We start from the raw sequence: 26,695 nt of genomic DNA on the forward strand, positions 1-26,695 counted from the left end.
TCCAGAAAATCGACTTCAAGTGTAGGGAGGTCAGAATCCAACAGCATCTGCGGTCCTTTTCAGCCTCTGAATCAGATTTTTGCTCAGGTCCCTCAATTTCAGCCAGAAAATACCTGAAATCACAGAAGAACACACAAACTCATAGTAAAGTCCAGAAAAGTGAATTTTAACTAAAAACTAATAAAAATATACTAAAAACTAACTAAAACATACTAAAAATATACTAAAAACAATGCCAAAAAGCGTATAAATTATTCGCTCATCACAACACCAAACTTAAATTGTTGCTTGTCCCCAAGCAACTGAAAATCAAATAAGATAAAAAGAAGAGAATATGCAATGAACTCCAAAAACATCTATGAAGATCAGTATTAATTAGATGAGCGGGGCTTTAGCTTTTTGCCTCTGAATAGTTTTGGCATCTCACTCTATCCTTTGAAATTCAGAATGATTGGCTTCTATAGGAACTCAGAATCCAGATAGTGTTATTGATTCTCCTAGTTAAGTATGATGATTCTTGAACACAGCTACTTTATGAGTCTTGGCCGTGGCCCAAAGCACTCTGTCTTCCAGTATTACCACCGGATACATACATGCCACAGACACATAACTGGGTGAACCTTTTCAGATTGTGACTCAGCTTTGCTAGAGTCCCCAATTAGAGGTGTCCAGGGTTCTTAAGCACACTCTTTTTGCTTTGGATCACAACTTTATTTTTTTTCTTTTCTCTCTCTCTCTCTTTTTTTCGTTTTTCTCTTTCCTTTTTTTTTGTATTCACTACTTTTTCTTGCTTCAAGAATCATTTTTATAATTTTTCAGATCCTCAATAACATGTCTCCTTTTTCATCATTCTTTCAAGAGCCAACATTCATGAACAACAAATTCTAAAGATTTATGCACTGTTCAAGCATACATTCAGAAACCAAAATATTGCCACCACATCAAAATAATTAATCTGTTATAAAATTTAAAATTCATGCAATTCTTCTCTTTTTCAATTAAGAACATTTTTCATTTAGGAAAGGTGATGGATTCATAGGACATTCATAACTTTAAGGCATAGACACTAAGACACTAATGATCATAAGACACAAACATGAATAGACATAAGCATGATTTTTTGAAAAACAGAAAAATAAAGAACAAGGAGATTAAAGAACGGGTCCACCTTAGTGATGGCGGCTTGTTCTTCCTCTTGAAGATCTTATGGAGTGCTTGAGCTCCTCAATGTCTCTTCCTTGCCTTTGTTGCTCCTCTCTCATGATTCTTTGATCTTCTCTAATTTCATGGAGGAGGATGGAATGTTCTTGGTGCTCCACCCTTAGTTGTCCCATGTTGGAACTCAATTCTCCTAGGGAGGTATTGATTTGCTCCCAATAGTTTTGTGGAGGAAAGTGCATCCCTTGAGGCATCTCAGGGATTTCATGATGAGAGGGGTCTCTTGTTTGCTCCATCCTTTTCTTAGTGATGGGCTTGTCCTCATCAATGAGGGTGTCTCCCTCTATGTCAACTCCAACTGAATAACAGAGGTGACAAATGAGATGAGGAAAGGCTAACCTTGCCAAGGTAGAGGACTTGTCCGCCACCTTATAAAGTTCTTGGGATATAACCTCGTGAACTTCTACTTCCTCTCCAATCATGATGCTATGAATCATGATGGCCCGGTCTATAGTAACTTCGGACCGGTTGCTAGTCGGAATGATTGAGCGTTGGATAAACTCCAACCATCCTCTAGCCACGGGCTTGAGGTCATGCCTTCTCAGTTGAACCGGCTTCCCTCTTGAATCTCTCTTCCATTGAGCGCCCTCTTCACAGATGTCTATGAGGACTTGGTCCAACCTTTGATCAAAGTTGACCCTTCTAGTGTAAGGGTGTTCATCTCCTTGCATCATGGGCAAGTTGAATGCCAACCTTACATTTTCCGGACTAAAATCTAAGTATTTCCCCCGAACCATTGTAAGCCAATTCTTTGGGTCCGGGTTCACACTTTGATCATGGTTCTTGGTGATCCATGCATTGGCATAGAACTCTTGAACCATTAAGATTTCGACTTGTTGAATGGGGTTGGTAAGAACTTCCCAACCTCTTCTTCGGATCTCATGTCAGATCTCCGGATATTCACTCTTTTTGAGTTTGAAAGGGACCTCGGGGATCACCTTCTTCATGGCCACAACTTCATAGATGGTTATGGAAAAACAAAAAGCAATGCTTTTACCACACCAAACTTAAAAGGTTTGCTCGTCCTCGAGCAAAAGAAGAAAGAAGAGAGTAGAAGAAGAAGAAATGAAGGAGATGGAGGAGGCTTTGTGGTTCGGCTAAGGGGAAGAGGTAGTGTTTAGGTTGTGTGAAAATGAAGGAGTGAAGATGGGTTTATGTAGGAGTGGAGAGGGGGTGTATGGTTTGGTCATGTATGGCTGGGTTTGGGAGGGAAAGTGTTTTGAATTTGAATGGTGAGGTAGGTGGGGTTTTATGAAGGATGGATGTGAGTGGTGAAGAGAAAAGATGGGATTTGATAGGTGAGAGGTTTTTGGGGAAGAGGTATTGAGGTGATTGATGAATGGGTAAAGAAGAGAGAGAGTGGTGGGGTAGGTGGGGATCCTGTGGGGTCCACAGATCCTGAGGTGTCAAGGAAAATTCATCACTGGACCAAGTGGCGAGCAAAAATGCTCTTTATACCAATTCTGGCATTAAACACTGGGCTGGTGCCCATTTCTGGCGTTTAACGCCAACTTCTTGCCCTTTCCTGGCGTTTAACACCAGTCTGGTGCCCCTTTCTGGCGTTAAACGCCCAGAATGGTGCCAGACTAGGCGTTAAACGCCCATTTGCTGCCCTTACTGGCGTTTAAACGCCAGCAAGGTCTTCCTCCAGGGTGTGCTATTTTTCTTTTGGTTTTTCATTCTGTTTTTGCTTTTTCAATTGATTTTGTGACTTCCCATGATCATCAACCTACAGAAAATATAAAATAACAAAGGAAAAATAGATAAATATAACATTGGGTTCCCTCCCAACAAGCGCTTCTTTAATGTCAGTAGCTTGACAGTGGGCTCTCATGGAGCCTCACATATGCTCAAAGCAATGTTGGAACCTTCCAACACCAAACTTAGAGTTTGAATGTCAAGGTTTAACACCAAACTTAGAAGTTGGTTGTGGCCTCCCAACACCAAACTTAGAGTTTGACTGTGGGGGCTCTGTTTGGCTCTCTTTTGAGAGAAGCTCTTCATGCTTCCTCTCCATGGTTACAGAGGGATATCCTTGAGCCTTAAACACAAGGGATTCTTCATTCACTTGAATGATCAATTCTCCTCTGTCAACATCAATCACAGCCTTTGTTGTGGCTAGGAAGGGTCTGCCAAGGATGATGGATTCATCCATGCACTTCTCAGTCTCTAGGACTATGAAATCAGCAGGGATGTAATGGTCTTCAACTTTTACCAGAACATCCTCTACAAGTCCTTAAGCTTGTTTTCTTGAATTGTCTGCCATCTCTAGTGAGATTTTTGCAGCTTGCACCTCAAAGATCCCTAGCTTCTCCATCACAGAGAGGGGCATGAGATTTATGCTTGACCCTAGGTCACACAGAGCCTTCTTGAAGGTCATGGTGCCTACTGTACAAGGTATTGAGAACTTCCCAGGGTCCTGTCTCTTTTGAGGTAATCTCTGCCTAGTCAAGTTATCCAGCTCTTTGGTGAGCAAAGGGGGTTCATCCTCCCAAGTCTCATTACCAAATAACTTGTCATTTAGCTTTATGATTGCTCCAAGGTACTTGGCAACTTGCTCTTCAGTGACATCTTCATCCTCTTCAGAGGAAGAATACTCATCAGAGCTCATGAATGGCAGAAGTAAATCCAATGGAATCTCTATGGTCTCAGTGTGAGCCTCAGATTCCCATGGTTCCTCATTAGGGAACTCATTGGAGGCCAGTGAATGTCCATTGAGGCCTTCCTCAGTGGCGCTCACTGCCTCTTCCTCCTCTCCAAATTCGGACATGTAGGTCATGTTAATGGCCTTGCACTCTCCTTTTGGATTCTCTTCTGTATTGCTTGGAAGAGTGCTAAGAGGGAGTTCAGTAATTTTCTTACTCAGCTGACCCACTTGTGCCTCCAAGGTTCTAATGGAGGACCTTGTTTCAGTCATGAAACTTTGAGTGGTTTTGATTAGATCGGAGACCATGGTTGCTAAGTCAGAATGGCTCTGCTTAGAATTCTCTGTCTGTTGCTGAGAAGATGATGGAAAAGGCTTGCCATTGCTAAACCTATTTCTTCCACCATTATTGTTGTTGAAACCTTGTTGAGGTCTCTGTTGATCCTTCCATGAAAGATTTGGATGATTTCTCCATGAAGGATTATAGGTGTTTCCATAGGATTCTCCCATGTAATTCACCGCTTCCATTGAAGGGTTCTCAGGATCATAAGCTTCTTCTTCAGATGAAGCATCCTTAGTACTGCCTGGTGCAGTTTGCATTCCAGACAGACTTTGAGAAATCATATTGACTTGCTGAGTCAATATTTTGTTCTGAGCCAATATGGCATTCAGAGTATCAATCTCAAGAACTCCTTTCTTCTTATTTGTCCCATTGTTCACAGGATTCCTTTCAGAAGTGTACATGAATTGGTTATTTGCAACCATTTCAATCAGTTCTTGAGCTTCTGCAGGCGTCTTCTTCAGATGAAGAGAGCCTCCAGCAGAACTATCCAATGACATCTTGGACAGTTCAGACAGACCATCATAGAAGATACCTATGATGCTCCACTCAGAAAGCATGTCAGAAGGACACTTTCTGATCAATTGTTTGTATCTTTCCCAAGCTTCATAGAGGGATTCACCTTCCTTTTGTCTGAAGGTTTGGACTTCCACTCTAAGCTTACTCAATTTTTGAGGTGGAAAGAACTTTGCCAAGAAGGCATTGACTAGCTTTTCCCAAGAGTTCAGGCTTTCTTTAGGTTGTGAGTCTAACCATATCCTAGCTCTGTCTCTTACAGCAAAAGGGAATAGCATAAGTCTGTAGACCTCAGGGTCAACCCCATTGGTTTTGACAGTGTCACAGATTTGCAAGAACTTAGCTAGAAACTGATGAGGATCTTCCAATGGAAGTCCATGAAACTTGCAATTCTGTTGCATTAGAGAAACTAATTGAGGCTTAAGCTCAAAGTTGTTTGCTCCAATGGCAGGGATAGAGATGCTTCTCCCATAGAAGTCGGGAGTAGGTGCAGTAAAGTCACTAAGCACCTTCCTTGCATTGTTGTTATTGTTGTTGTTTTCGGCTGCCATGTCTTCTTCTTTGAGGATTTCTGTTAGGTCCTCTACAGAAAATTATGCTTTAACTTCTCTTAGCTTTCGCTTCAAGGTCCTTTCAGGTTCAGGGTCAACCTCAACAAGAATGCTTTTGTCTTTGCTCCTGCTCATATGAAAGAGAAGAAAACAAGAAAATATGGAATCCTCTATGTCACAGTATAGAGATTCCTTGATGTGTCAGAGGAAAAGAAAAATAGAAGGAAGAGGTAGAAGAATTCAAACTTATCAAGAAAGATAGAGTTCGAATTATGCATTAAGGAGGAGTGTTAGTCCATAAATAGAAGGATGTGAGAAGAGGGGAAGAAATTTTTGAAAATAAATTAAAAAGCTTTTAAAAACATTTTGAAAAAGATTAATTGATTTTCGAAAACTAAGAGTGGGAAAGAAATCAAGTGATTTTTGAAAAAGATTTTGAAATAAGAAATTAAAAAGATATGATTGAAAACTATTTTGAAAAAGATGTGATTTAAGAAGATATGATTGAAAAAGATATATTTTTAAAAAGACATGATTGAGAAGATATGATTTGAAAAATAATTTAAAAAGATTTGATTTTGAAAATTAATGACTTGGCTAACAAGAAAAGATATGATTCAAACATTAAACCTTTCTCAACAGAAAAGGCAACATACTTGAAATGTTGAATCAAATCATTAATTGATAGCAAGTATTTTTGAAAATGGAAAGAAATTGATTTTGAAAAAGATTTGATTGAAAATATTTGATTTGAAAAAGATTTGATTTTGAAAAATTTTGAAAACTTGAAAAAAATTTGCATTAAAAACAAAATCTTCCCTCTTGTGCCATCCTGGCGTTAAACGCCCAGAATGGTGCACATTCTGGCATTTAACGCCCAAAACTCACCCCTTTTGGGGGTTAAATGCCCAGCCAGGCACCCTGGCTGGCGTTTAAACACCAATTTTCCTTCTTCACTGGGCATTTTGAACGCCCAGCTTTTTCTGTGTAATTCCTCTGCAGTATGTTCTGAATCTTCAATTCTCTGTATTATTGACTTGAAAAGACACAAATTAAAATTTTTTTAGATTTTTAATAATGAGAAATAATCAAAATGCAACTGAAATCAAATAACAATGCATGCAAGACACCAAACTTAAAAGTTTGTATACTATTGACACTAACAAGTTGAGAATGCATATGAGAAACAACAAAACACTCAAGACAAGAGAATTTAAAGATCAGAGCAAGTAAATCATCAAGAACAACTTGAAGATCACTGAAGACACATGAAAAATGCAAGAAGAACAGAAACATGCAATTGACACCAAACTTAAAATGAGACTAGTGTCTCAATAAGAAACATAAAATATTTTTTGTTTTTTTATAATTTTTTTGGTTTTTTCGAAAATAATGTGGAAAAAGAAAATAAAGAGATTCAAAATTTTTAATAAGAATTCCAGGAATCATGCAATGTTAGAAGAACAATAGTAATTGCATAGAAGAACAAGAATATCTTAGAACAAGAATAAGCTGAATTGAATAGAAGAACAATAGTAATTGCATTAATACTCGAGGTACAGCAGAGCTCCACACCTTAATCTATGATGTGTAGAAACTCCACCGTTGAAAATACATAAGAACAAGGTCTAGGCATGGCCGTGAGGCCAGCCCCCATGATCTAAGATAGCATAAGACTAAAGATAGCTACCAAGATAAGAATACAATAGTAAAAGGTCCTATTTGTAGAGAACTAGTAGCCTAGGGTTTACAAGGATGAGTAAATGACATAAAAATCCACTTCCGGGCCCACTTGGTGTGTGCTTGGGCTGAGCATTGAAGCATTTTCGTGTAGAGACTTCTCTTGGAGTTAAACGCCAGTTCTTGTGCCAGTTCCGGCATTTAACGCCGGGCAGTTTTGAGCTGATTTGGAACGCCGGTTTGGGCCATCAAATCTCGGGCAAAGTATGGACTATTATATATTGCTGGAAATCCCAGGATGTCTACTTTCCAACGCAGTTAAAAGCGCGTAAATTGAGTTTCTGTAGCTCCATAAAATCTACTTCGAGTGCAGGGAGGTCAGAATCCAACAGCATCTGCGGTCCTTTTCAGCCTCTGAATCAGATTTTTGCTCAGGTCCCTCAATTTCAGCCAGAAAATACCTGAAATCACAGAAAAATACACAAACTCATAGTAAAGTCCAGAAAAGTGAATTTTAACTAAAAACTAATAAAAATATACTAAAAACTAACTAAAACATACTAAAAATAATGCCAAAAAGCGTATAAATTATCCGCTCATCAGCAGGCTGTACCTCAATGATCCCTAGCTTCTCCGTTACAGAGAGTGGCATAAGATTTATGCCTGACCCTAGGTCACACAAAGCCTTGTCAAAGGTCATGGTGCCTATGGTACAGGGTATTAAGAATTTACCAGGATCTTGTCTCTTTTGAGGTAAAGTTTGCTGAACCCATGTATCTAGTTCACTAATGAGCAAGGGAGGTTCACCTTCCCAAGTCTCATTACCAAACAACTTGGCATTAAGCTTCATGATAGCTCCTAGATATTGAGCAACTTGCTCTCCAGTTACATCTTCTTCCTCTTCAGAGGAAGAATAGTCTTCAGAGCTCATGAATGGCAGAAGGAGATTTAATGGGATCTCTATGGTCTCTATATGACCTTCAGATTCTTTTTGGTCCTCACTATGGAACTCCTTCTTGCTTGAGAGACGTCCCATGAGGTCTTCCTCATTGGGATTCACGTCCTCTCCTTCCTCTCTAGGTTCCGCCATGTTGATTATGTCAATAGCCTCGCACTCTCCTTTAGGATTCTCTTCAGTATTGCTTGGGAGAGTACTAGGAGGAGTTTCAGTGACTTTCTTACTCAGCTGGCCCACTTGTGCCTCCAAATTTCTGATGGAGGACCTTGTTTCACTCATGAAACTTAAAGTGGTGTTAGACAGATCAGAGACTATGTTTGCTAAGTTAGAGGAGCTCTGCTCAGAATTCTCTGTCTGTTGCTGTGAAGATGATGGAAAAGGCTTGCTATTGCTGAGCCTATTTCTTCCACCATTATTAAAGCCTTGTTGAGGCTTTTGTTGATCCTTCCATGAGAAATTTGGATGATTTCTCCATGATGAATTATAGGTGTTCCCATAAGGTTCACCCATGTAATTTACCTCTGCCATTGCAGGGTTCTCAGGATCATAAGCTTCTTCTTCAAAAGATGCCTCTTTAGTACTGTTGGATGCATTTTTCCATCCATTCAGACTTTGAGAAATCATGTTGACTTGCTGAGTCAACATTTTATTCTGAGCCAATATGGCATTCAGAGCATCAATTTCAAGAACTCTCTTCCTTTGAGGCATCCCATTATTCACGGAACTCCTCTCAGAAGTGTACATTAATTGGTTATTTGCAACCATTTCAATAAGTTCTTGAGCTTCTGCAGGAATTTTATTTAGGTGAATGGATCCACCTGTAGAATGGTCCAGTGACATCTTAGAGAACTCAGATAGACCATAATAGAATATATATATCATGGCCTACTTTGAAAACATGTCAGAAGGACACTTTTTGGTCATCTGCTTGTATCTTTCCCAAGCTTCATAGAGGGATTCACCATCTTTTTGCTTGAAGGTCTGAACATCCACTCTAAGCTTGCTCAGCTTTTGAGGAGGAAAGAACTTAACCAAGAAGGCCATGACCAGCTTATCCCAAGAGTCCAGGCTATCTTTAGATTGTGAGTCCAACCATGTTTTAGCTCTGTCTCTTACAGCAAAAGGAAAAAGCATGAGCCTGTAGACTTCAGGATCTACTCCATTAGTCTTAACAGTCTCACAGATCTGCAAGAACTCAGTCAAAAAATGGTAGGAATCTTTTGATGGAAGTCTATGAAACTTGCAGTTCTGTTGCATTAGAGCAACTAGTTGAGGTTTCAGCTCAAAATTGTTTGCTCCAATGGCAGGAATTAAGATGCTTCTTCCATCAAACTTGGAAGTAGGTGTAGTATAATCACCAAGCATCCTCCTTGCATTATTGTTGTTAGGTTCGGCTGCCATATACTTTTCTTGTTCAAAAATTTCAGTAAGGTTGTCTCTGGAGTGTTGTAATTTAGCTTCTCTTAGTTTCCTCTTCAGAGTCCTTTCAAGTTCAGGGTCAGCTTCAACAAGAATGCCTTTCTCCTTGTTCCTGCTCATATGAAAGAGAAGAGAACAGAAGAAGAAGAGGAATCTTCTATGTCAAAGTATATAGATTCCTTTATGTTAGTAGAAGAAGAAGGGAATAGAGGAAGGAAAAGGTAAGAATCCAAACACAAGGGTGAGGATAGGTTCAGATTCTTGAGATGAAGAGAAGTGTTAGTAAATAAATACATAAATAGAAGAAGATGAGGGGGAGAGCGTTCAAAAATTAATTTTGAAAAAGGGTTAGTGATTTTCAAAATTAAAGGAAGAATTAAAATTGAAATTAAAAATTTAAAACAATTAGTTAATTAAAAAGAATTTTGAAAAAGGGGTGAGATATTTACGAAAAATTGAGAGGGAAAATTAGTTAGGTGGTTTTAAAAAAGATAAAAAAATAACAAAAGTTAATTAATTAGTTGAAAAAGATTTGAAAATCAATTTTGAAAAGATAAGAAGATAAGAAAAGATATTTTGAAATCAAATTTTTGAAAAAGATAAAATTTAAAAAAAAAGATAACTTTAAAAGATATGATTGAAAAAAGATATTTTGAAAAAGATTTAATTTTTGAAATTAAAATTAATTACTTGACTAACAAGAAACTAAAAGATAAGATTCTAGAATTTAAAGATTGAACCTTTCTTAACAAGAAAGTAACAAACTTCAAATTTTTTAATCAATCACATTAATTGTTAGTAAAGCCTTTGAAAATTATGAATTAAAGATAAGAAAAAGATTTTAAAATTCAAATTAAAAATTTTCGAAAAATAGTAAGAAAAATGAAAAAGAATTGATTTTTGAAAAAGATTTGAAAATATAAGATTTTGAAAATTGAAAATTTGACTTGACTTATAAGAAATAGCTAAGTTTCAAAAATTTTTGACTATGTCAACTCAAATTTTCGAAATTTTGAGAGAAATAAGGAAAAGATATTTTTTTGATTGTTGAATTTTAATGATGAGAGAGAAAAACAACAAAAAGACTCAATGCATGGAAATTTTAGATCAAAACACACGATGCATGCAAGAACACTATGAATGTCAAGATGAACACCAAGAACAATTTGGAGATCATGATGAACATCAAGAACTTATTTTTGAAAAATTTTCAACAAAAGAAAATATGCAAGACACCAAACTTAGAAATTTTTCATGTTTAGACACTATGAATGCAAGAATGCATATGAAAAACACCATACAACACAAAACAAGAAATTATGAAGATCAAACAAGAAAATTCATCAAGAACAACTTGAAGATCATGAAGAACACTATGCATGCATGCAATTTTCGGAAATTATTTTAAAAAAAAATTAAAACATGCAATTGACACCAAACTTGTGACTTGACTCTAGACTCAAACAAGAAACACAAAATATTTTTGGTTTTTATGATTTTATTAATTTTTTTGTATTTTATTTTATTTTTTTCGAAAATATATAGGAAAAAGAAAATAAGAAATTCAAAATTTTTAATAAGAATTCCAAGAATCTTTCAATGTTTGCCTAAAGCTCCAATCCAAGGGTTGGACATGGCTTAATAGCCAGCCAGCTTTAGGATATAAATCAGGTATACAACAGCTGATATTTCAATTAACTTGCCTCTATGCTGATGGTTTGGAAGCCTCAGTCCAAAAGAATTAGACATGGCTTTACAGCCTGCCAGATTTCAACATGCTTCATGAAACTCTAGAATTCATTCTTAAAAATTTTGAAAAATTTTCGACAACAAGTGAGAACATTTTGAAAAATATTTTGAAAAATATGTAATTTTTTTGAAAACATTTTGAAAAGAAAATAAAAAGAAAATTACCTAATCTGAGCAACAAGATGAACCATTAGTTGTCCAAACTCGAACAATCCCCGGCAACGGCGCCAAAAACTTGGTGCACAAAATTGTGATCTCTAACAATGGCACTCAATTTGGCATGCGCATTTATAACCAGAGTAATTTCTTCACAACTTCGCATCACTAACCAGCAAGTGTACTGGGTCGTCCAAGTAATAAACCTTACGTGAGTAAGGGTCGATCCCACAGAGATTGTTGGTATGAAGCAAGCTATGGTCATCTTTTAAATCTCAGTCAGGCAGATAATAAATGGTGATAGAGTTTTCGAATAATGATAATAAATAAACAGAAAATAAAGATAGAAAAACTTATGTAGATCATTGGTGAAAATTTCAAATAAGTGCATAGAGATGCTTGTTCCTATTGAATCTCTGCTTTCCTACTGCTTTCTTTCAATCCTTCTTATTCCTTTCCATGGCAAGCTGTATGTAGGGTATCACCGTTGTCAATGACTACATCACATCCTCTCAGTGAAAAAGGTCCAAATGCTCTGTCATGGCACGGCTAATCATCTGTCGGTTCTCGATCATGTCGGAATAGAATCCATTGATTCTTTTGCGTTTGTCATCACGCCCAACAATTGCGAGTTTGAAGCTCGTCACAGTCATTCAATCCCAGAATCCTACTCGAAATACCACAGACAAGGTTTAAACTTTCCGGATTCTCATGAATGCCGCCATCAATTCTAGCTTGTACCACGAAGACTCTGATCTCACAGAATGAAAGGCTCGGTTGTCAGGCGAGGGCAACCATGCGTCGTGCATCAGGAATCGAAGATATACACACTCTAGCTCTCGCTTGTAGAACTGAGGTGGTTGTCAGGCACGCGTTCATAAGGATGGATTATGATGAGTGTCACGGATCATCACATCCATCAGGTTAAAGTACGAATGGTATCTTAGAGTAGGAATAAATTGAATTGAATAGAAAATAGTAGTAATTGCATTAAAACATGAGGTACAGCAGAGCTCCACACCCTTAATCTATGGTGTGTAGAAACTCCACCGTTGAAAGTACATAAGTGATCAAGGTTCATGCATGGCCGAATGGCCAGCCCCCAAAATGAAAACCAAGATGTAAAAAATCCAGATATGGAACCAAGATGTCAAATACAATAGTAAAATGTCCTATTTATACTAGACTAGCTACAAGGGTTTACAGAAGTAAGTAATTGATGCAGAAATCCACTTCTGGGGCCCACTTAGTGTGTGCTTGGGCTGACCTTGAGCTTTACACGTGCAGAGGCTTCTTTTGGAGTTGAATGCCAAGTTGTAACGTGTTTTTGCCATTCAACTCTGGTTCGTGACGTGTTTCTGGCATTTGACTCCAGAATGCAGCATGAAACTGGCATTGAGCGCCGGTTTACGTCATCTAATATCAAATAAAGTATGGACTAGTATATATTGCAGGAAAGCTCTGGATGTCTACTTTCCAACGCCATTGAGAGCGCGCCATTTGGAATTCTGTAGCTCCAAAAAATCCATTTTGAGTGCAAGGAGGTCAGAATCCAACAGCATCAGCAGTCCTTTGTCAGCCTCCTTATCAGAGTTTTGCTCAGGTCCCTCAATTTCAGCCAGAAAATACCTGAAATTACAGAAAAATACACAAACTCATAGTAAAGTCCAGAAATGTGAATTTAGCATAAAAACTAATGAAAACATCCCTAAAAGTAACTAGATCCTACTAAAAACTACCTAAAAACAATGCCAAAATGCGTATAAATTATGCGCTCATCATCTACTTTCCAACGCAATTGAGAGCACGCCATTTGGAGTTCTGTAGCTCCAGAAAATCCATCTCAAGTGCAGGGAGGTCAGAATGCAACAGCATCAGCAGTCCTTTGTCGGCCTCCTATCAGATTTTTGCTCAGGTCTCTCAATTTCAGCTAGAAAGTACCTGAAATCACAGAAAAACACACAAACTCATAGTAAAGTCCAGAAATGTGAATTTTGCATAAAAACTAATGAAAAAATCCCTAAAAGTAGCTAGATCCTACTAAAAACTACCTAAAAATAATGCCAAAAGCATATAAATTATCCGCTCATCACATGTGAAAATATATATATATATAAAAAATGGGCGAAAAATAAAAAGAAAAATGAATAAGCAAGCAGAAAAACCCAAAAGCTCTTTAAACCAAAAGGCAATAGCAAAAAGCCAGTAACCCTTTAACCGAAAAGGCAAGGGTAAATGGGCCCAAGGCTTTGAGCATCAGTGGTTAGGATGGCCCAAAGGAATAAAATCCTGTCCTAAGCGGCTAAACCAAGCTGTCCCTAACCATGTGCTTGTTGCGTGAAGGTGTGAAGTGAAAAGTTTGAGACTGACCGGTTAAAGTCGTGGTCCAAAGCAAAAAGAGTGTGCTTAAGAACTCTGAACACATCTATCTGGGGACTCTAGCAAAGCTGAGTCACAATCTGAAAAGGTGCATACAGTTAAAGTGTCTGTGGCATGAATGTATTGGGTGGTAATACTGTAAAATAGAGTGCTTAGGGTCACGGCCAAGACTCAAAAAGCTGTGTTCAAGAGTCAAAATAAGCTTAACTAGGAAAGTCAATAATATCATCTGGATTCTAAGTTCCTAAGGATGCCAACACCTCTGAGTTTCAATGGATAGTGAAATGCCAAGACTATTCAGAAGCAAAAAGCTACTTAGTCCCGCTCATCTAATTATAAATAAGCTTCGTTTGAAACTTAGAGATTCACTGTATCTTAATTTTGTTTATCCTACTATGTTTTTAGTTGCTTGGGGACAAGCAACGGTTTAAGTTTGGTGTTGTGATGAGCGGATATTGTATACGCTTTTTGACATAATTTCGATATAGTTTTAGTATGTTTTTATTTAGTTTTTATTATATTTTTTATAGGTTTTAGTGTTAAAATCACATTTTTGGATTCTACTATAAGTTTTTGTGTTTTTGAACAATATTTTTTGGCTGAAATTAAGGAGCTGAAGCAGAGGTCTGATTCAGAGACAGAGAAAGCACTACAGATGTTGTTCGGATTTGATCTACCTACATTCGGAAAAGCATTTTTGGAGCTACAGAAGTCAAAATGGAGCGCTCTCAATGGCTATGGAAACCTGACTTTCAAAGCTTTCCAGTAATATTTAATAGTCCATAGTTTGCTTCGGATTAGAAGGCCCAAAACTAGCGTCCAACGCCAGCTTCCTACCCCCTTCCTAGCGTCCAGCGCCCAAAAGCAGAGACCAGCGTCCAAACGCCCAATGAGGACCCCCTAGCTTGCGTTCTATGCCCAAGAGACCTTATAGCACGTGGATCTCATCAAAGCTCAACCCAAATACTCACAAAGTGGGCCCCAGAAGTGGATTTTAGCACTAAATAGACTATTTTACCCTTACTAGTCATCTGTTTATTATTTAAGTTTTACTTTTACATAAACAAAGGGAACTTTATGCTATTTTTGAATTCTTCATTGTATTCTACCTTCAGTATGAGTTTCTAAACCTCCTAGGTTGAGGGGCAGAGCCTTGCTGAGCCCCATGAATTAATAAAAGTACTAATGTTTCTCTTCGATCCATGTTTGATTAATTCTAAGAGAAACAATAGTACTTTTCTTAATTTAAGGGACTCAGCAGGGCTCCTCCCCTCAACCTAGAAGGTTTAGAAACTCATACTGAAGGTAGAATACAATGGTGAATTTGAAAATAGCATAAAGTTCCCTTTGTTTATGTAAAAATAACACTTAAATACTAAACAGATGACTAGTAAGGGTAAAACAGTATATTTAGTGCTAAAATCTACTTTTGAGGCCCACTTGGTGAGTGTTTGAGCTGAGATTTGATGAGATCCATGTGCTAGGAGGTCTCTTGGGCGTGGAACGCAAGCTAGGGTGTCCTCATTGGGCGTTTGGACACTGGTCTCTGCTTTTGGGTGCTAGACGCTAGGAAGGGGGCAGGAAGCTCGTGTTGGACGCCAGTTTTGGGCCTTCTAATCCGAAGCAAAGTATAAACTATTATATATTGCTGGAAAGATCTAGAAGTCATCCTTCCATAGCCGCGGCGAGCGCTCTATTTGGACTTTTGTAACTCTAGAAAAGATCTTTCGAATGTAGGTAGGTCAGATCCGGACAGCATCTGCAGTGCTTTCTCTATCTCTGAATCAGACTTCTGCTCCAGCTCCTCAATTTTTGCCAGAAAATACCTGAAATTGTACAAAAATACAAAAACTCATAGTAGAATCCAAAAATGTAATTTTAACACTAAAACCTATAAAAGTATAATAAAAACTAAATAAAAGCATACTAAAACTATATGAAAATGATGCCAAAAAGCGTATAAAATATCTGCTCATCATTAGGTAATGGTTGAGAGAGAATCACACTTTATCTTGGAGGTTGAGTATTATTGGAAGGTAGGGCTAAGTGGGATATGGCTTCGGTCAAAGTGGCCATGTATGAATCTTGTCACTTTTGAAAATTCCTTTGCTCTTGAAGAAGAATGCGAAGGGTATCATCCACGGGAGCTTGATTGGAGGAAGAAGAAGGGTAGGTGATTTGAGAAACTTGTGGTTGGGTAATTTGAGGCACTTGAGCTTGTCTTTGATGAGGAGGTTGGTAGCGTTAGCCTTGAGATTGTTGTTGGAATTGAGGGTTTGGTGGGTTGCGGTATTGTTGATGGTTGTTGTGCCACCTTTGACTTGCACCATCTCTGCATCCTTGGTTATATTTGTCTCTCCACCCTTGGTTTGAGTTCTCTTGCCAACCTTGGTTTCGCCACCCTTGGTTATAATTACCCCTTTGTTGATAAGGGTTTTGACTTGAAAGGTTGAAGTATGGATTGGTGGCCGCCAAGGTATTGTCCCCTTAGAGTTGTGGACATTCATCGGTATAATGAGAGTTACAAGCACAAATTCCACATACTCTTTGTGAGGCTACCGGTTGGTATTGTTGTTGTGGTGGAGGAGGTTGTTGTTGGTTTTGATGAATTTGTTTGAGAATGGTGGTCATCTCCCCTAAGGTCTTGGTGAGGGCTGATTCATTAGAAGAGACCTCTATGATGGTCTTTGGATGATTGTTCCTTTGCCTTGCATGTTGGGTAGATTCGGCTATATCGGTAATAAGTTGCCAAGCCTCTTCTGTCATTTTATACTTCACTAAAGAGCCATTGCTTGAAGCATGCAAGAGAATTTTGTCTTGAGACTTGAGGCTTTGACAAAAGTAACTAATCAACACCAAGTCGTCTATCCTATGATGAGGACATGAATGAAAGAGCTTCTTAAAATGCTACCAATACTCATGAAGAGTTTTCGCTTCACCTTGTATGATGCATGAGATCTCCTTCCTTAACCTATCGGTTACCTCCGATGGGAAGAATTTATCTAAGAATTCTCTCCGAAGCAAATCCTAATTGGTGACAACCTTATCCGGTTGGGTATAGAACAACTTTCTTTCCCTTCCTTCAAAAGGAAATGGGAAGGCAAACACCCAAAGAGCAACTTCTTCCGAGCCATACCTCTTAGTAGTGGAGAATCCACCTTGAAAATCCTTGAGGTGTTTGATGAGGTCTTGAGCGAACTTAGGAAGTAGATTGATCAAGCCGATCTTTAGCTCAAAATTAGTGTCCAAGTCCGGATAATGCACTTGAAGTGGTTGGAGAGTGAAGTCCGATGCACTCACCTTTTTGAGAGAAATTCTTCTTGGGGCAGCCATGGTGTCGGTGCCTAAGTTAATAGAAGAGACGTTAATGGAGTCAATAGATGAATAAATAGTTTCTCCTTCAAATGATGTTTCAGATTCAACCTCGGATAAGGTTGGTGATTTGGCAGAAGCCGTTTCACCACCCTCAAAGGCTAACCGAGGCTGAGCTTACCTAATATGTAATAAAGTTCTTTCAATTTCGGGATCAAAAGAGGCTAAGCTCAGATCTGAAAATGAACGTGTCATTCAAGAGAAGAAACATAGAGCTCATTACAACAAGATATACTAGAGTAAAGTAACTACCAATTACTACCAACTATACATCCTAACTAAGAACTAGACTAGCAAACAATCAAGAAAAGAGTAGCTATTCACATATAAACATATTCACACTAGCCAGAAACATAACATTGTTGCAACTTCTCCGGCAACAGCGCCAAAAACTTAATAGAGGAAAATCGTCGATTAGGAATTTCACAAAATAATTATGTTGAAGTAGAGATCCAAATCGACAATCAACCCTCAATCAATGTTTAATTTGTTTGTCACTTTAGTCAAACCAATAAAAACTGAGAGTATTTAAGCCTCGAGTCGTCTCTCAAGGAATTACAGGAAAGTGTACATATTATTGGTTATGAGATATTTTGGGTGTTTTTGATATGATGAACAATAAAGTAAATAACAAGAAAGTAAAGCTACAACTAAGAAACGTCTTGGCAAGGAATGAGAATTGAAATTTCTATCCTCGTTACCATCCTCCATTGTGATGGTAATTGTCTTTTGCTCTCACTTATTTATCCTCTAACAATTGAAGAAAAGTCAAGTGAGCAAATTAACTCTAGTCCACAAGTCCTAATCAAAGATTAGCTTTAGTAGAATTCAAGCCAACTAGCAATCCTCAATCATCAATCAACAAAAGAATTTGACAATTCAAGAGTCTCTAATTACTCAACCCAAGCCAAGAATACAAAATTCTACACTAAAATTGAAAGAGGCATTTTATCAAGCACCTAATATGCATAAAAGGAAAGCATGGCAGAATTGCAAGAAAGAACAAAATCTAAAGCTACCAACTGCAAGGAAATAACAACAATCACTCAAATAAACATCAAGAAATATTAAAAAAAAAATTCAAATTAACAAATGTGCATTAACATAAAGAGTATATTAGCATAAAGAGTATCAAAACAAAAAGAGTAACAATAAAAGAAAACTACAAGAACTGTGAAGCTTTAACAAGGTATTGTAAATAAAACTAAATGAAAGCAAGAATCAAATTCTAAACTAAGAAGAAACCTAAATCTAAAACCCTAACTTCTAGAGAGAGGAGAAAGCCTCTCTCTCTAGAAATCTCACTGAAAACATGCTAAAAACTAAATGAAATTGATTGTTTGTTGTCTTGGAATGTTTCCCCCCTTGAAAGAGCTTCCATTCAGCTTCTGGGCATCTGAAATTGGGCCACAAGGCCCCCCAAATCGCGAGCCACGTGACTTTTTAATGAAGTTATGCACCCAGACTTGTGCGTATGTACAGGGTTGTGTGCGTACGCACACTTGCTAAATTCCACCTTGTGCGTACGCACAGAATGTTGTATGTACGCACACTTCATTGTGTGTACCTCCCTTGTTTCTTCTTGTGTTCTCCCATTTTGCATGCTTTCGTTCCACTTTTTCCAAGCCATTCTTACCTAATTGACCTAAAATCACTCAACAAAATATATCACGGCATCGAATGAAATAAAAATGGAATTAAATTAAGCAAATTAAGCACAAAATAGCATGTTTTCACACTTACCTGCAATTTAGAGAGAAATCACAAAATTATGCTTTTCAAGTGTATAAATGTGAGTTTATGTAATGAAATCCACCCAATTCAAGTCAAAATTTACCAGCAAATATGGCTTCATCAGGAATATGCCAACTCTTTTAAAAGCTTATGCAGCACATTCATTGGAAGGATGTGCATTAAACCACTAAATTCTAATTCACGGACAATGACTTTCTTTTTATGACCCATGTTTTCGAATTTATCATAAAGGAGTCTTCTAAAGCATCTGAATTTTCTGTACACAAATGAGAATCATCTAAATAAACTATATTTGTACAAGAAATTAAAAAATTAAATTTGTCTAAGATATATGTGCTTACATTATATTTTGGTGCAGGGTTCTTGCTTGTCATTTTTCTATAACGAATAAAAAATAACAGTAATAGATAACAACAGCACAGAATGCACCTCAATTCACCTAATATATACCGAAATACGAGTTATATACACCTCTATTATTTTTTGATTACATAAAATTATATGAGTTCAAAATGATATTCAACTCAATCAAACATGCATAAAATGACACTAGAAGCACAAAAATAATATTCTATTTTTAGTTACAACGAGAATAGGACAATAGCACCAATTACATGTGAATTCACTTGAAATACACTGAAATACAAATATACAATCCATATACACCTCTATTATTTTTTGATTACATGAAATAATGAGTTGAAAATGATATTCAACTTAATCAAACATGCATAAAATGACACCAGAAGCACAAGAACAATATTTTGTTTCTAGTTACAACAAGGATAGGACAACAGTACCAATTACACGCGAATTCACTCAAAATACAGCAAAAGTTTCTAGTTATAGAAACTCAGTTCTTACAGACAAACTCAGTTCGAAACATTCAAACATGCACAACAACACATTTAAATTCCTCAAACACATGAAAATATACGTTAAACTATACCGAAAATAGTATGCAAAATAGTTATCACTCTTTGAACAATATGATGAGAACAATAATGTGTACTTTAATTTAAAGCAAGAACACATAATGAATCTACTAAATAAATAGAAATATGACTCTCTAGTATTTCGCGATCGAAATGAGAAAGAGAAAAGTGAAAAAACTGGACGATTAGTGAATAGTACCTTGAATAATCTTTCGTCTTTTGTTTCTATGTTTCTTGATGGATATTTTGAACTTCTGCTGTAGATTTTCTTGAGTTTTCGCGACTATTTTGACAGTTTTTTTTAAGAGATTTCGAGCGTTGTTTGAATCTTCAGGGTTGGGGTTTTGACCGAGGAAGAAGAAGAAGCGTTTTCCATAATAGCGCGCTATTGAACGGTTGATCGAGCGCATGTCTACTCGCACGTTAATGTGAGGGTTGTTTTTGTTGGGTTTGGACCAACTTGTTTAAAATTGTATGCCAAAAAGACTTGTATGTACAACAGATTTGAAAAGTAATTTAGGAATTTTCATAAAATTAAGAGATAAGATAAATATTCAACTATTTAAGATTAAATATATGTGATATAACAAAAATAGTTTAAAATCATATAAATCTATATATTTTAATTTACTAATTAGTTTTAAAAATATTTTAATTTAAAATTAAAAATAATTTCATTAATTTTCTTTATTCATAAAATTAAACGTTCAATCTATTATTCAAATTAATTTATCTAATTCTCATTTTTAATTATTAAATTTTTTAATTTTAAATTTGTAAAATACTCAATATTATAAAAATTATATAAAAATGTTAATTAAGTTAAATTTAAATTATCATAAATTTGATTTAGTTATCTTTAATAAAGAAAATTTCTAAAGTGAATGCAAAGTGAAAGAGAGGTTAACAGCACGACAATTTTTTAGTAAAAATTTCTAAAATAATTTTTAACATTTTTTAAATTTATAATCTAATTTTTTATTTTTCAAAAAAAATTATTTAATTAACACACACAATATTTTAGAAAAACTAGAATTTTGGAACAAATTAAAATTATCATAAAAAAAATTTGTAAAAAATATTTTTCCTTCCAACACAAAAGTGTTAACATTTTGAAATAAAATATTTTTTAGTTACATAAAAATTTTGAAACAATTAAAACTTCTGAAACAAATGAATATTTTGTTATAATATATTTTAAACTTTTACAATAACTTCATCTTTTGTTATAAGTTATAAAATATTATAAAATTTTATAACAAAATATTGATTTATTACAAAAAGCAACATAATTTATAACAAAAAAATTTAATTATTATAAAATATCATAACATTTTGTAATAAATTATATTGTTGTTACAAATTATTGTTATTCTGTAATAACCACTAATTTTTTTTATAAATTTTTTTTTTAATAATTTTAAATTTAATATAAAATTTGTGTTATAAATGTTCTATTTTTTATAATGATAATTTATCTGTTTAACTTTTTTATGTACATTTATTATTTTATATTATAGTTGTATATATTAGATTAAAAATATTATTAAATTTTTATTAATTGATATTTGACTATTAATTTTTTACATTTTGATGAATGACAGTGTAAAATGCCATAAATATATAGGCCTGAATACTCATAATATTGTAAATCAGATTTTTCAATACAATTCTTAGTTAGCTTTCTTTCCATTACAAGCTTCCCTTGTTTTGCTTTGTTTTTTGTTTCACTATTCTTGGATCTGTGTTTGAACCATTTTTTATACATTGTTACATGTTGTTTTCACCTTTACCTAAAACGTTAATTTGAGTCTGAGCGCGAAATCTAGGTCTCTTGATACAGTAGCGTTCGATCTCTTTGGTGTCGAGATGTCACCTGTTTGAGTTCTTCATGAGGAGGTGGAGAATAGTACCTGTAAGAGATCCCAATACTTAAATTTGCAAGAGTTTTAGACAAATTTTTAGTAGATTAGAATATGTCTTATACCTAAAAGACGTCAGTGTATTTATAGTAGAATTTGATAACCACTTTTATTGGAGTAGTTCCATCATTTCTGATGGATAAGTATTTCCCTTATCTTGAGAGTCTGTTAGAATTTACCTTTTAGATGAAATTGAAATAATAAGAGAGATTTAAGGAGGCAGTTAATTGTTAAGTAAAATAAAACTGAACTTTTATGACGTTATCCATCCTTCTTAAAGAAGTAGAATTTATAATGAAATCCACCTTTAATTGTCGGTCTTTATGTGTTGTGGAGCCTAGCTCTCAATTATTGGATTAGAATATGAACACATATTATATTTATGTCTTGAGCTATCTGTATATACATAATGTGTAATTAATATTATTTTAGATCGCTACCACCTGTATGCTATTGGCTCTAACAAGTTTAAATTTGTCTAAAGCGAAAAGTAATTATTGATAAAGATTTTTTTTTTCACATTTAATAGTTTATTAACACATTATTAACAAATATGTACTATTAACATAAAATAAATGTTAATAGGCTGCAGTTCAAGTGGCTTTTTTTTAATTCTTGTGCGAAATTAAGCAGCTTATTTATATTTTGTAAAAAGAAAAACTGATAGAAAATATTGTAATATATTATTTAATGAAAGTATGAATTTTAGATTTAATTTGTATGTATTGGTAAGGTAAATAATGTTATATAAACCTTTAATAAGATGTTAATTTGACTTAGTTGTTAGTCACTAGTATAATCTTATTGAACAATGGTATCAAAATTTCTTTTAAATAACTAAACTCATACTTTTTACACTCTGCATAGAAATTAAAATAATTAATTAAAGCCATAAAAGCTTGGCCAAGTATAAAATTAATTACATGATAAGCTTAAGTACCATTGTGAGGCAGCTAAGCAGCTATATGCAATTAGGGTTTCCTTGAGACACAAAATAAAATGCATCACAAGACTTGGATGATTGTGGATTGCCGAATCCGCAAAGCGCTATGCAGAGAGATCATGCGCACTAATTAACTAATTTATCAATTATCAAATGATTTTGCCATATGCTTATGCAGAAAGCACATGTACGAATGAATTCTATCTCTCTAATATAAGCTTTCTGTGATTTTAATTTTAGCTTTACTATATTCAGTATATCATGTCTCTCGGGTAATGAGTTATTAGGTCGAGTTATTTGTTTTATGGATCCAATAGAATTTTTGCATTTCTTATGTAAAAGTGAGCCAGAGTGTTCTTAAAATTCATCAAATTTAATCATTAAAATAACTCTGCTATTGTTGTTATGGATTGATTTTATATACTGATTATACCAAGTTTCAACAAAATAAAAAAAAGAATCAATTTTCATATTATCATCAGGAAAAAAAGTTCTTTATATATATATAGGATAATTTAATCTAACTCGACCTTATTCAATTTGTGAATAATGGATCGAATAATGAGACAAGTAATTAATATTCGAAAAGAGTGTAAATATTAAAATACATGCTTCGCTATGCCTTATTATACCATTGATATATAATGGATACATGAATAGATATACATAATACATCTTTTATTATCTTTAGCTAATATTTTTAATCATCATCTTAATTTTTTTAATCTAACAACTAAGAAGTAGAAGTTATTATCTTTAGCTAATATTTTTAGTTATTATCTCAATTATATTAGTCTAACAATCTAACAACGTATTTTTAATTTATATTTTTAAATATTATTAATTAACTACTAATAAAAAATAATAAATTTTATTTACTCTCAAGTATTCTTCTGTACAACATACGTTGATTCCTCATTCTTTTTTATTCTTTCCATGGCTTGCTGTAAGAAACAAAAATGCAGCAAGTGAGGTTAATGAGAATTCGGCTGCCAAGGATGAATTAACAAGAGAGGAAAAGTTTTTTGAGACCCATGAACACGTGGCAGCAGGCCCATTATTTCAGGGTGCAAGAAGGAGCATGAGGAACAGAACAGTAAGTAGGAGGCTACACGGTTATGATTAGAAGGCTAATGATTGGTATTGCTCATTCTCTCTTCTACATTTTGTTATTCTCTCTTCATCCCTTCCTCAATTCTCGTTTATCCTCTCTTCTTTTCTGAGCTGTTCTCTTTATCTACGTATAAGTTGCTCAATGCTCATGCACATAACGAATTCTTGAGTACACAATATGTATTGTGTTTGAATACGATGTATAAAATACTAATGTAATGTATAATATTATGTTTGGATACACATGGACAAGACTAAAATATTATATGAAATGACTAAAATAGTCATGTGATTCCAAATTTTTAAGGGTGTACATGGATCGGGTGAAACCGGGTTTAATGTGACCCGAACCTGACTCTAGACCCGATGAAATCTATACACTTTCGGGCCACGATTATACCAGGTAAAAACCAGGTGAAAACCGGGCCATTAACATTACATTACCTTGATAACTTCTTATAAGCTAGCATGTGAAAATATTCAAATTTCCAAAACTCTAACCATTATTTGACAAGGTAAAATTCACTTAGAAAAATATAACAATAACCAACTCTTCTCTAAAATTAAAGCATAATCATAATCAATACTAATATTGTCTAATAACACCAAATATTTAATTCAATACAAATAATACAATATTATGTATTAGTCTAAAATCTTATGCATTTTAAACATAAAACATTAATTTATAATCTTATAATAACTAATAACACAATATTAAAATTTACAATACTTAAATTCACATAAGAATAGCTATCATCCATCACTAATAACAGAAAATATTAATTGTGTATGATGACCGGGCCACCGGACCGACTTCGGGTGACCTGAACCATAGCTCGGACCCGACCCGAAATAATGACCGGGTCTATTTTCGAGACCTTTACCCGGCCCTAGACCCAGTAAAATCACACCAAAATAGCCCTTAAAGTGTTCAGAGCCGGGCCAGCTCTTCAGGTCAGATCGGGCCATGCACACCCCTACAAATTTTCTACATCAAGTACAAACTAATTTAATAGAAAATGAAAAGAGAACTTGAAAAAAAATATTTGAAGGGACAAAAAATTTTAATAAAAAATTATATAATAATATTTATATTAAAATAAAATTTATAAATATAATTATTTTATTTTTAAATTTATTATTAATATGTAGGAACACATATGGTTAATATTAATAAAAAAAATAAATCTAAATTTGATTAATAAAAAATTTCGTTTAGGTTAATAAGTTAAATTAACTTTAAATACAAAATCAATTTTGAAAAAAAATCCATCTTTATATGAAAAAAATTAACTTTTGCACATAAAAATCTATTTTTATTTAGATAACCAAATTCTTTTTTATCTAAAAATTGATTTTTTTTCAAAAAACTTATTTTTCAAAATTATATAAAATTAATTATAATTTATAAATTATTATTTAGTATTTTAAAAGATCAATTTTACCTTTGATAATATTTATCTTTTAAAAATCTCAAGACTAGTTATTTTGTTATTATTTTTATTACAAATCAAATAATATAATACAATATTAAAATAATATTGAAGTAAGAACCATAAAAAAGAATGAATTATTGATGAGCGAGAATTTGTTATTGATTCGGAATTTCTCAAAATAAAAATCATTCCTTGTTAGTATAGCCAAATCAACAACTAAATATCAACATCAAAGTTTAATTCAAAGAATAAGTCACAATACAAAACAAATAACCGGGAGTTTGAATTCTCCACTCGTTCTTCCTAGGAATTGCAATGAAATGCTCAATTGTTGGCTATGAGGGAAGCAAGGGGGTTGTGATTGCAAGGAGCAAGAAACTAAAGTGCAAGAAAGTAACTTAACATACAAGAGATTAAATGAAGGCAAGTAAAGGCAATAAATATAGAATTTAAATACTAAAAGAGCTCTTGGTGAGGATTTGGTGATTAGGGCTTGCTATCCTAGTAGTGGACCACAAACATAGTAATTGTGTGTGAATTAATCCCAATTAGTCAACCCTACATCGAGGATAAGTCAAAAGGGCATAATTAACCTCAATCCACAAGTCCTAGCTAACTCACTAATTAACTTAGTGAAAGGCTAGCGTTAATGAAAACCAAGTTAATTAACAACCATCACACAATGTGGAATAGACATCCACCACTCAAGTTCCCCAAACCACTCAATTTCTCAACCAAGAGTGAGAAAAACTATGTAAAAACGCAACCAAGCATTTTATCAAACATTTGGTGGGTATGAAAAGAAAGCGTGGTAAATGACAAGAAATAATAAATGCTACAGGCAAGGAAAATAAAGATAGCAACTCAATAAGGCAATAAAGAAACATAAACATCAAAATTGCATTAAAGGAAATTAAAAGTGACAAGTGTGTTCATACAACTAAAATGAGCATAAAAGAGAAATTAAAAAAGGAAACAAAGAGAGTAAAGGCAATAGAACAAGAAAATGTAAATAAAACTACAATTAAACAAGAATTAAAGAGAGAAATTAATGAGAGAACAAAGATAAAAATCCTAATTCTAGAGAGACGGGAGAGCTTTTCTCTCTAGAAAATGACCTACAACATGATAAAACCTAAACCTAAGTGCTCCCCCTTCATTCCTCTTCAATTTGGTTTAAAATAGCTTCAGAAATGAGTTGGATTGGGTTTTGGGGCCCCAGAAATCGCCCCCAGTGGTTTGCAGTTAATGATCTCACGTGCCAGGACCTGTGCGGACGCACAGATGTGTGCGTCTGCACACTTGCTATTTTCTAACCTATGCGTGCGCATTAATTGTGTGCGTATGCACACTTCAACTTAGTCCACTATAGCAAATTATATATCATTTCGAAGCCCCGGAGGTTAGCTTTAAAATGCTGCTAAAACCATCTCATTTGGATCTCTGTAGCTCAAGTTATGACCAATTTAGTACCGAGAGGTCAGGGTTGACAGCTTTACAAATTCTTCATTTCTTGAATTCTCTCATTTTGCATGCTTTCCTTCCGCTTCTTCAATTCATACTTGCCTAGTAAGCCTGAAATTACTCAACAAACACATCAAAGTTT

General features: G+C 34.8%; 2 non-coding genes across 2 annotated transcripts; both read left to right on the forward strand.

Annotated features, from left to right (window-relative positions):
• The first annotated feature begins 4,756 nt into the window (after window positions 1-4,756).
• On the forward strand, window positions 4,757-4,864 carry LOC112804494 (small nucleolar RNA R71). Its single transcript, XR_003203108.1, has one exon. It is a non-coding gene; the product is annotated as a small nucleolar RNA R71 (small nucleolar RNA).
• A 3,941-nt stretch (window positions 4,865-8,805) lies between these two features.
• On the forward strand, window positions 8,806-8,909 carry LOC112804481 (small nucleolar RNA R71). The gene has a single exon (XR_003203095.1). It is a non-coding gene; the product is annotated as a small nucleolar RNA R71 (small nucleolar RNA).
• The last annotated feature ends 17,786 nt before the right edge of the window (window positions 8,910-26,695 follow it).

This window comes from Arachis hypogaea, chromosome 5 (genome assembly GCF_003086295.3).
Source record: "Arachis hypogaea cultivar Tifrunner chromosome 5, arahy.Tifrunner.gnm2.J5K5, whole genome shotgun sequence".
Classification (NCBI taxonomy): Eukaryota; Viridiplantae; Streptophyta; class Magnoliopsida; order Fabales; family Fabaceae; genus Arachis; species Arachis hypogaea.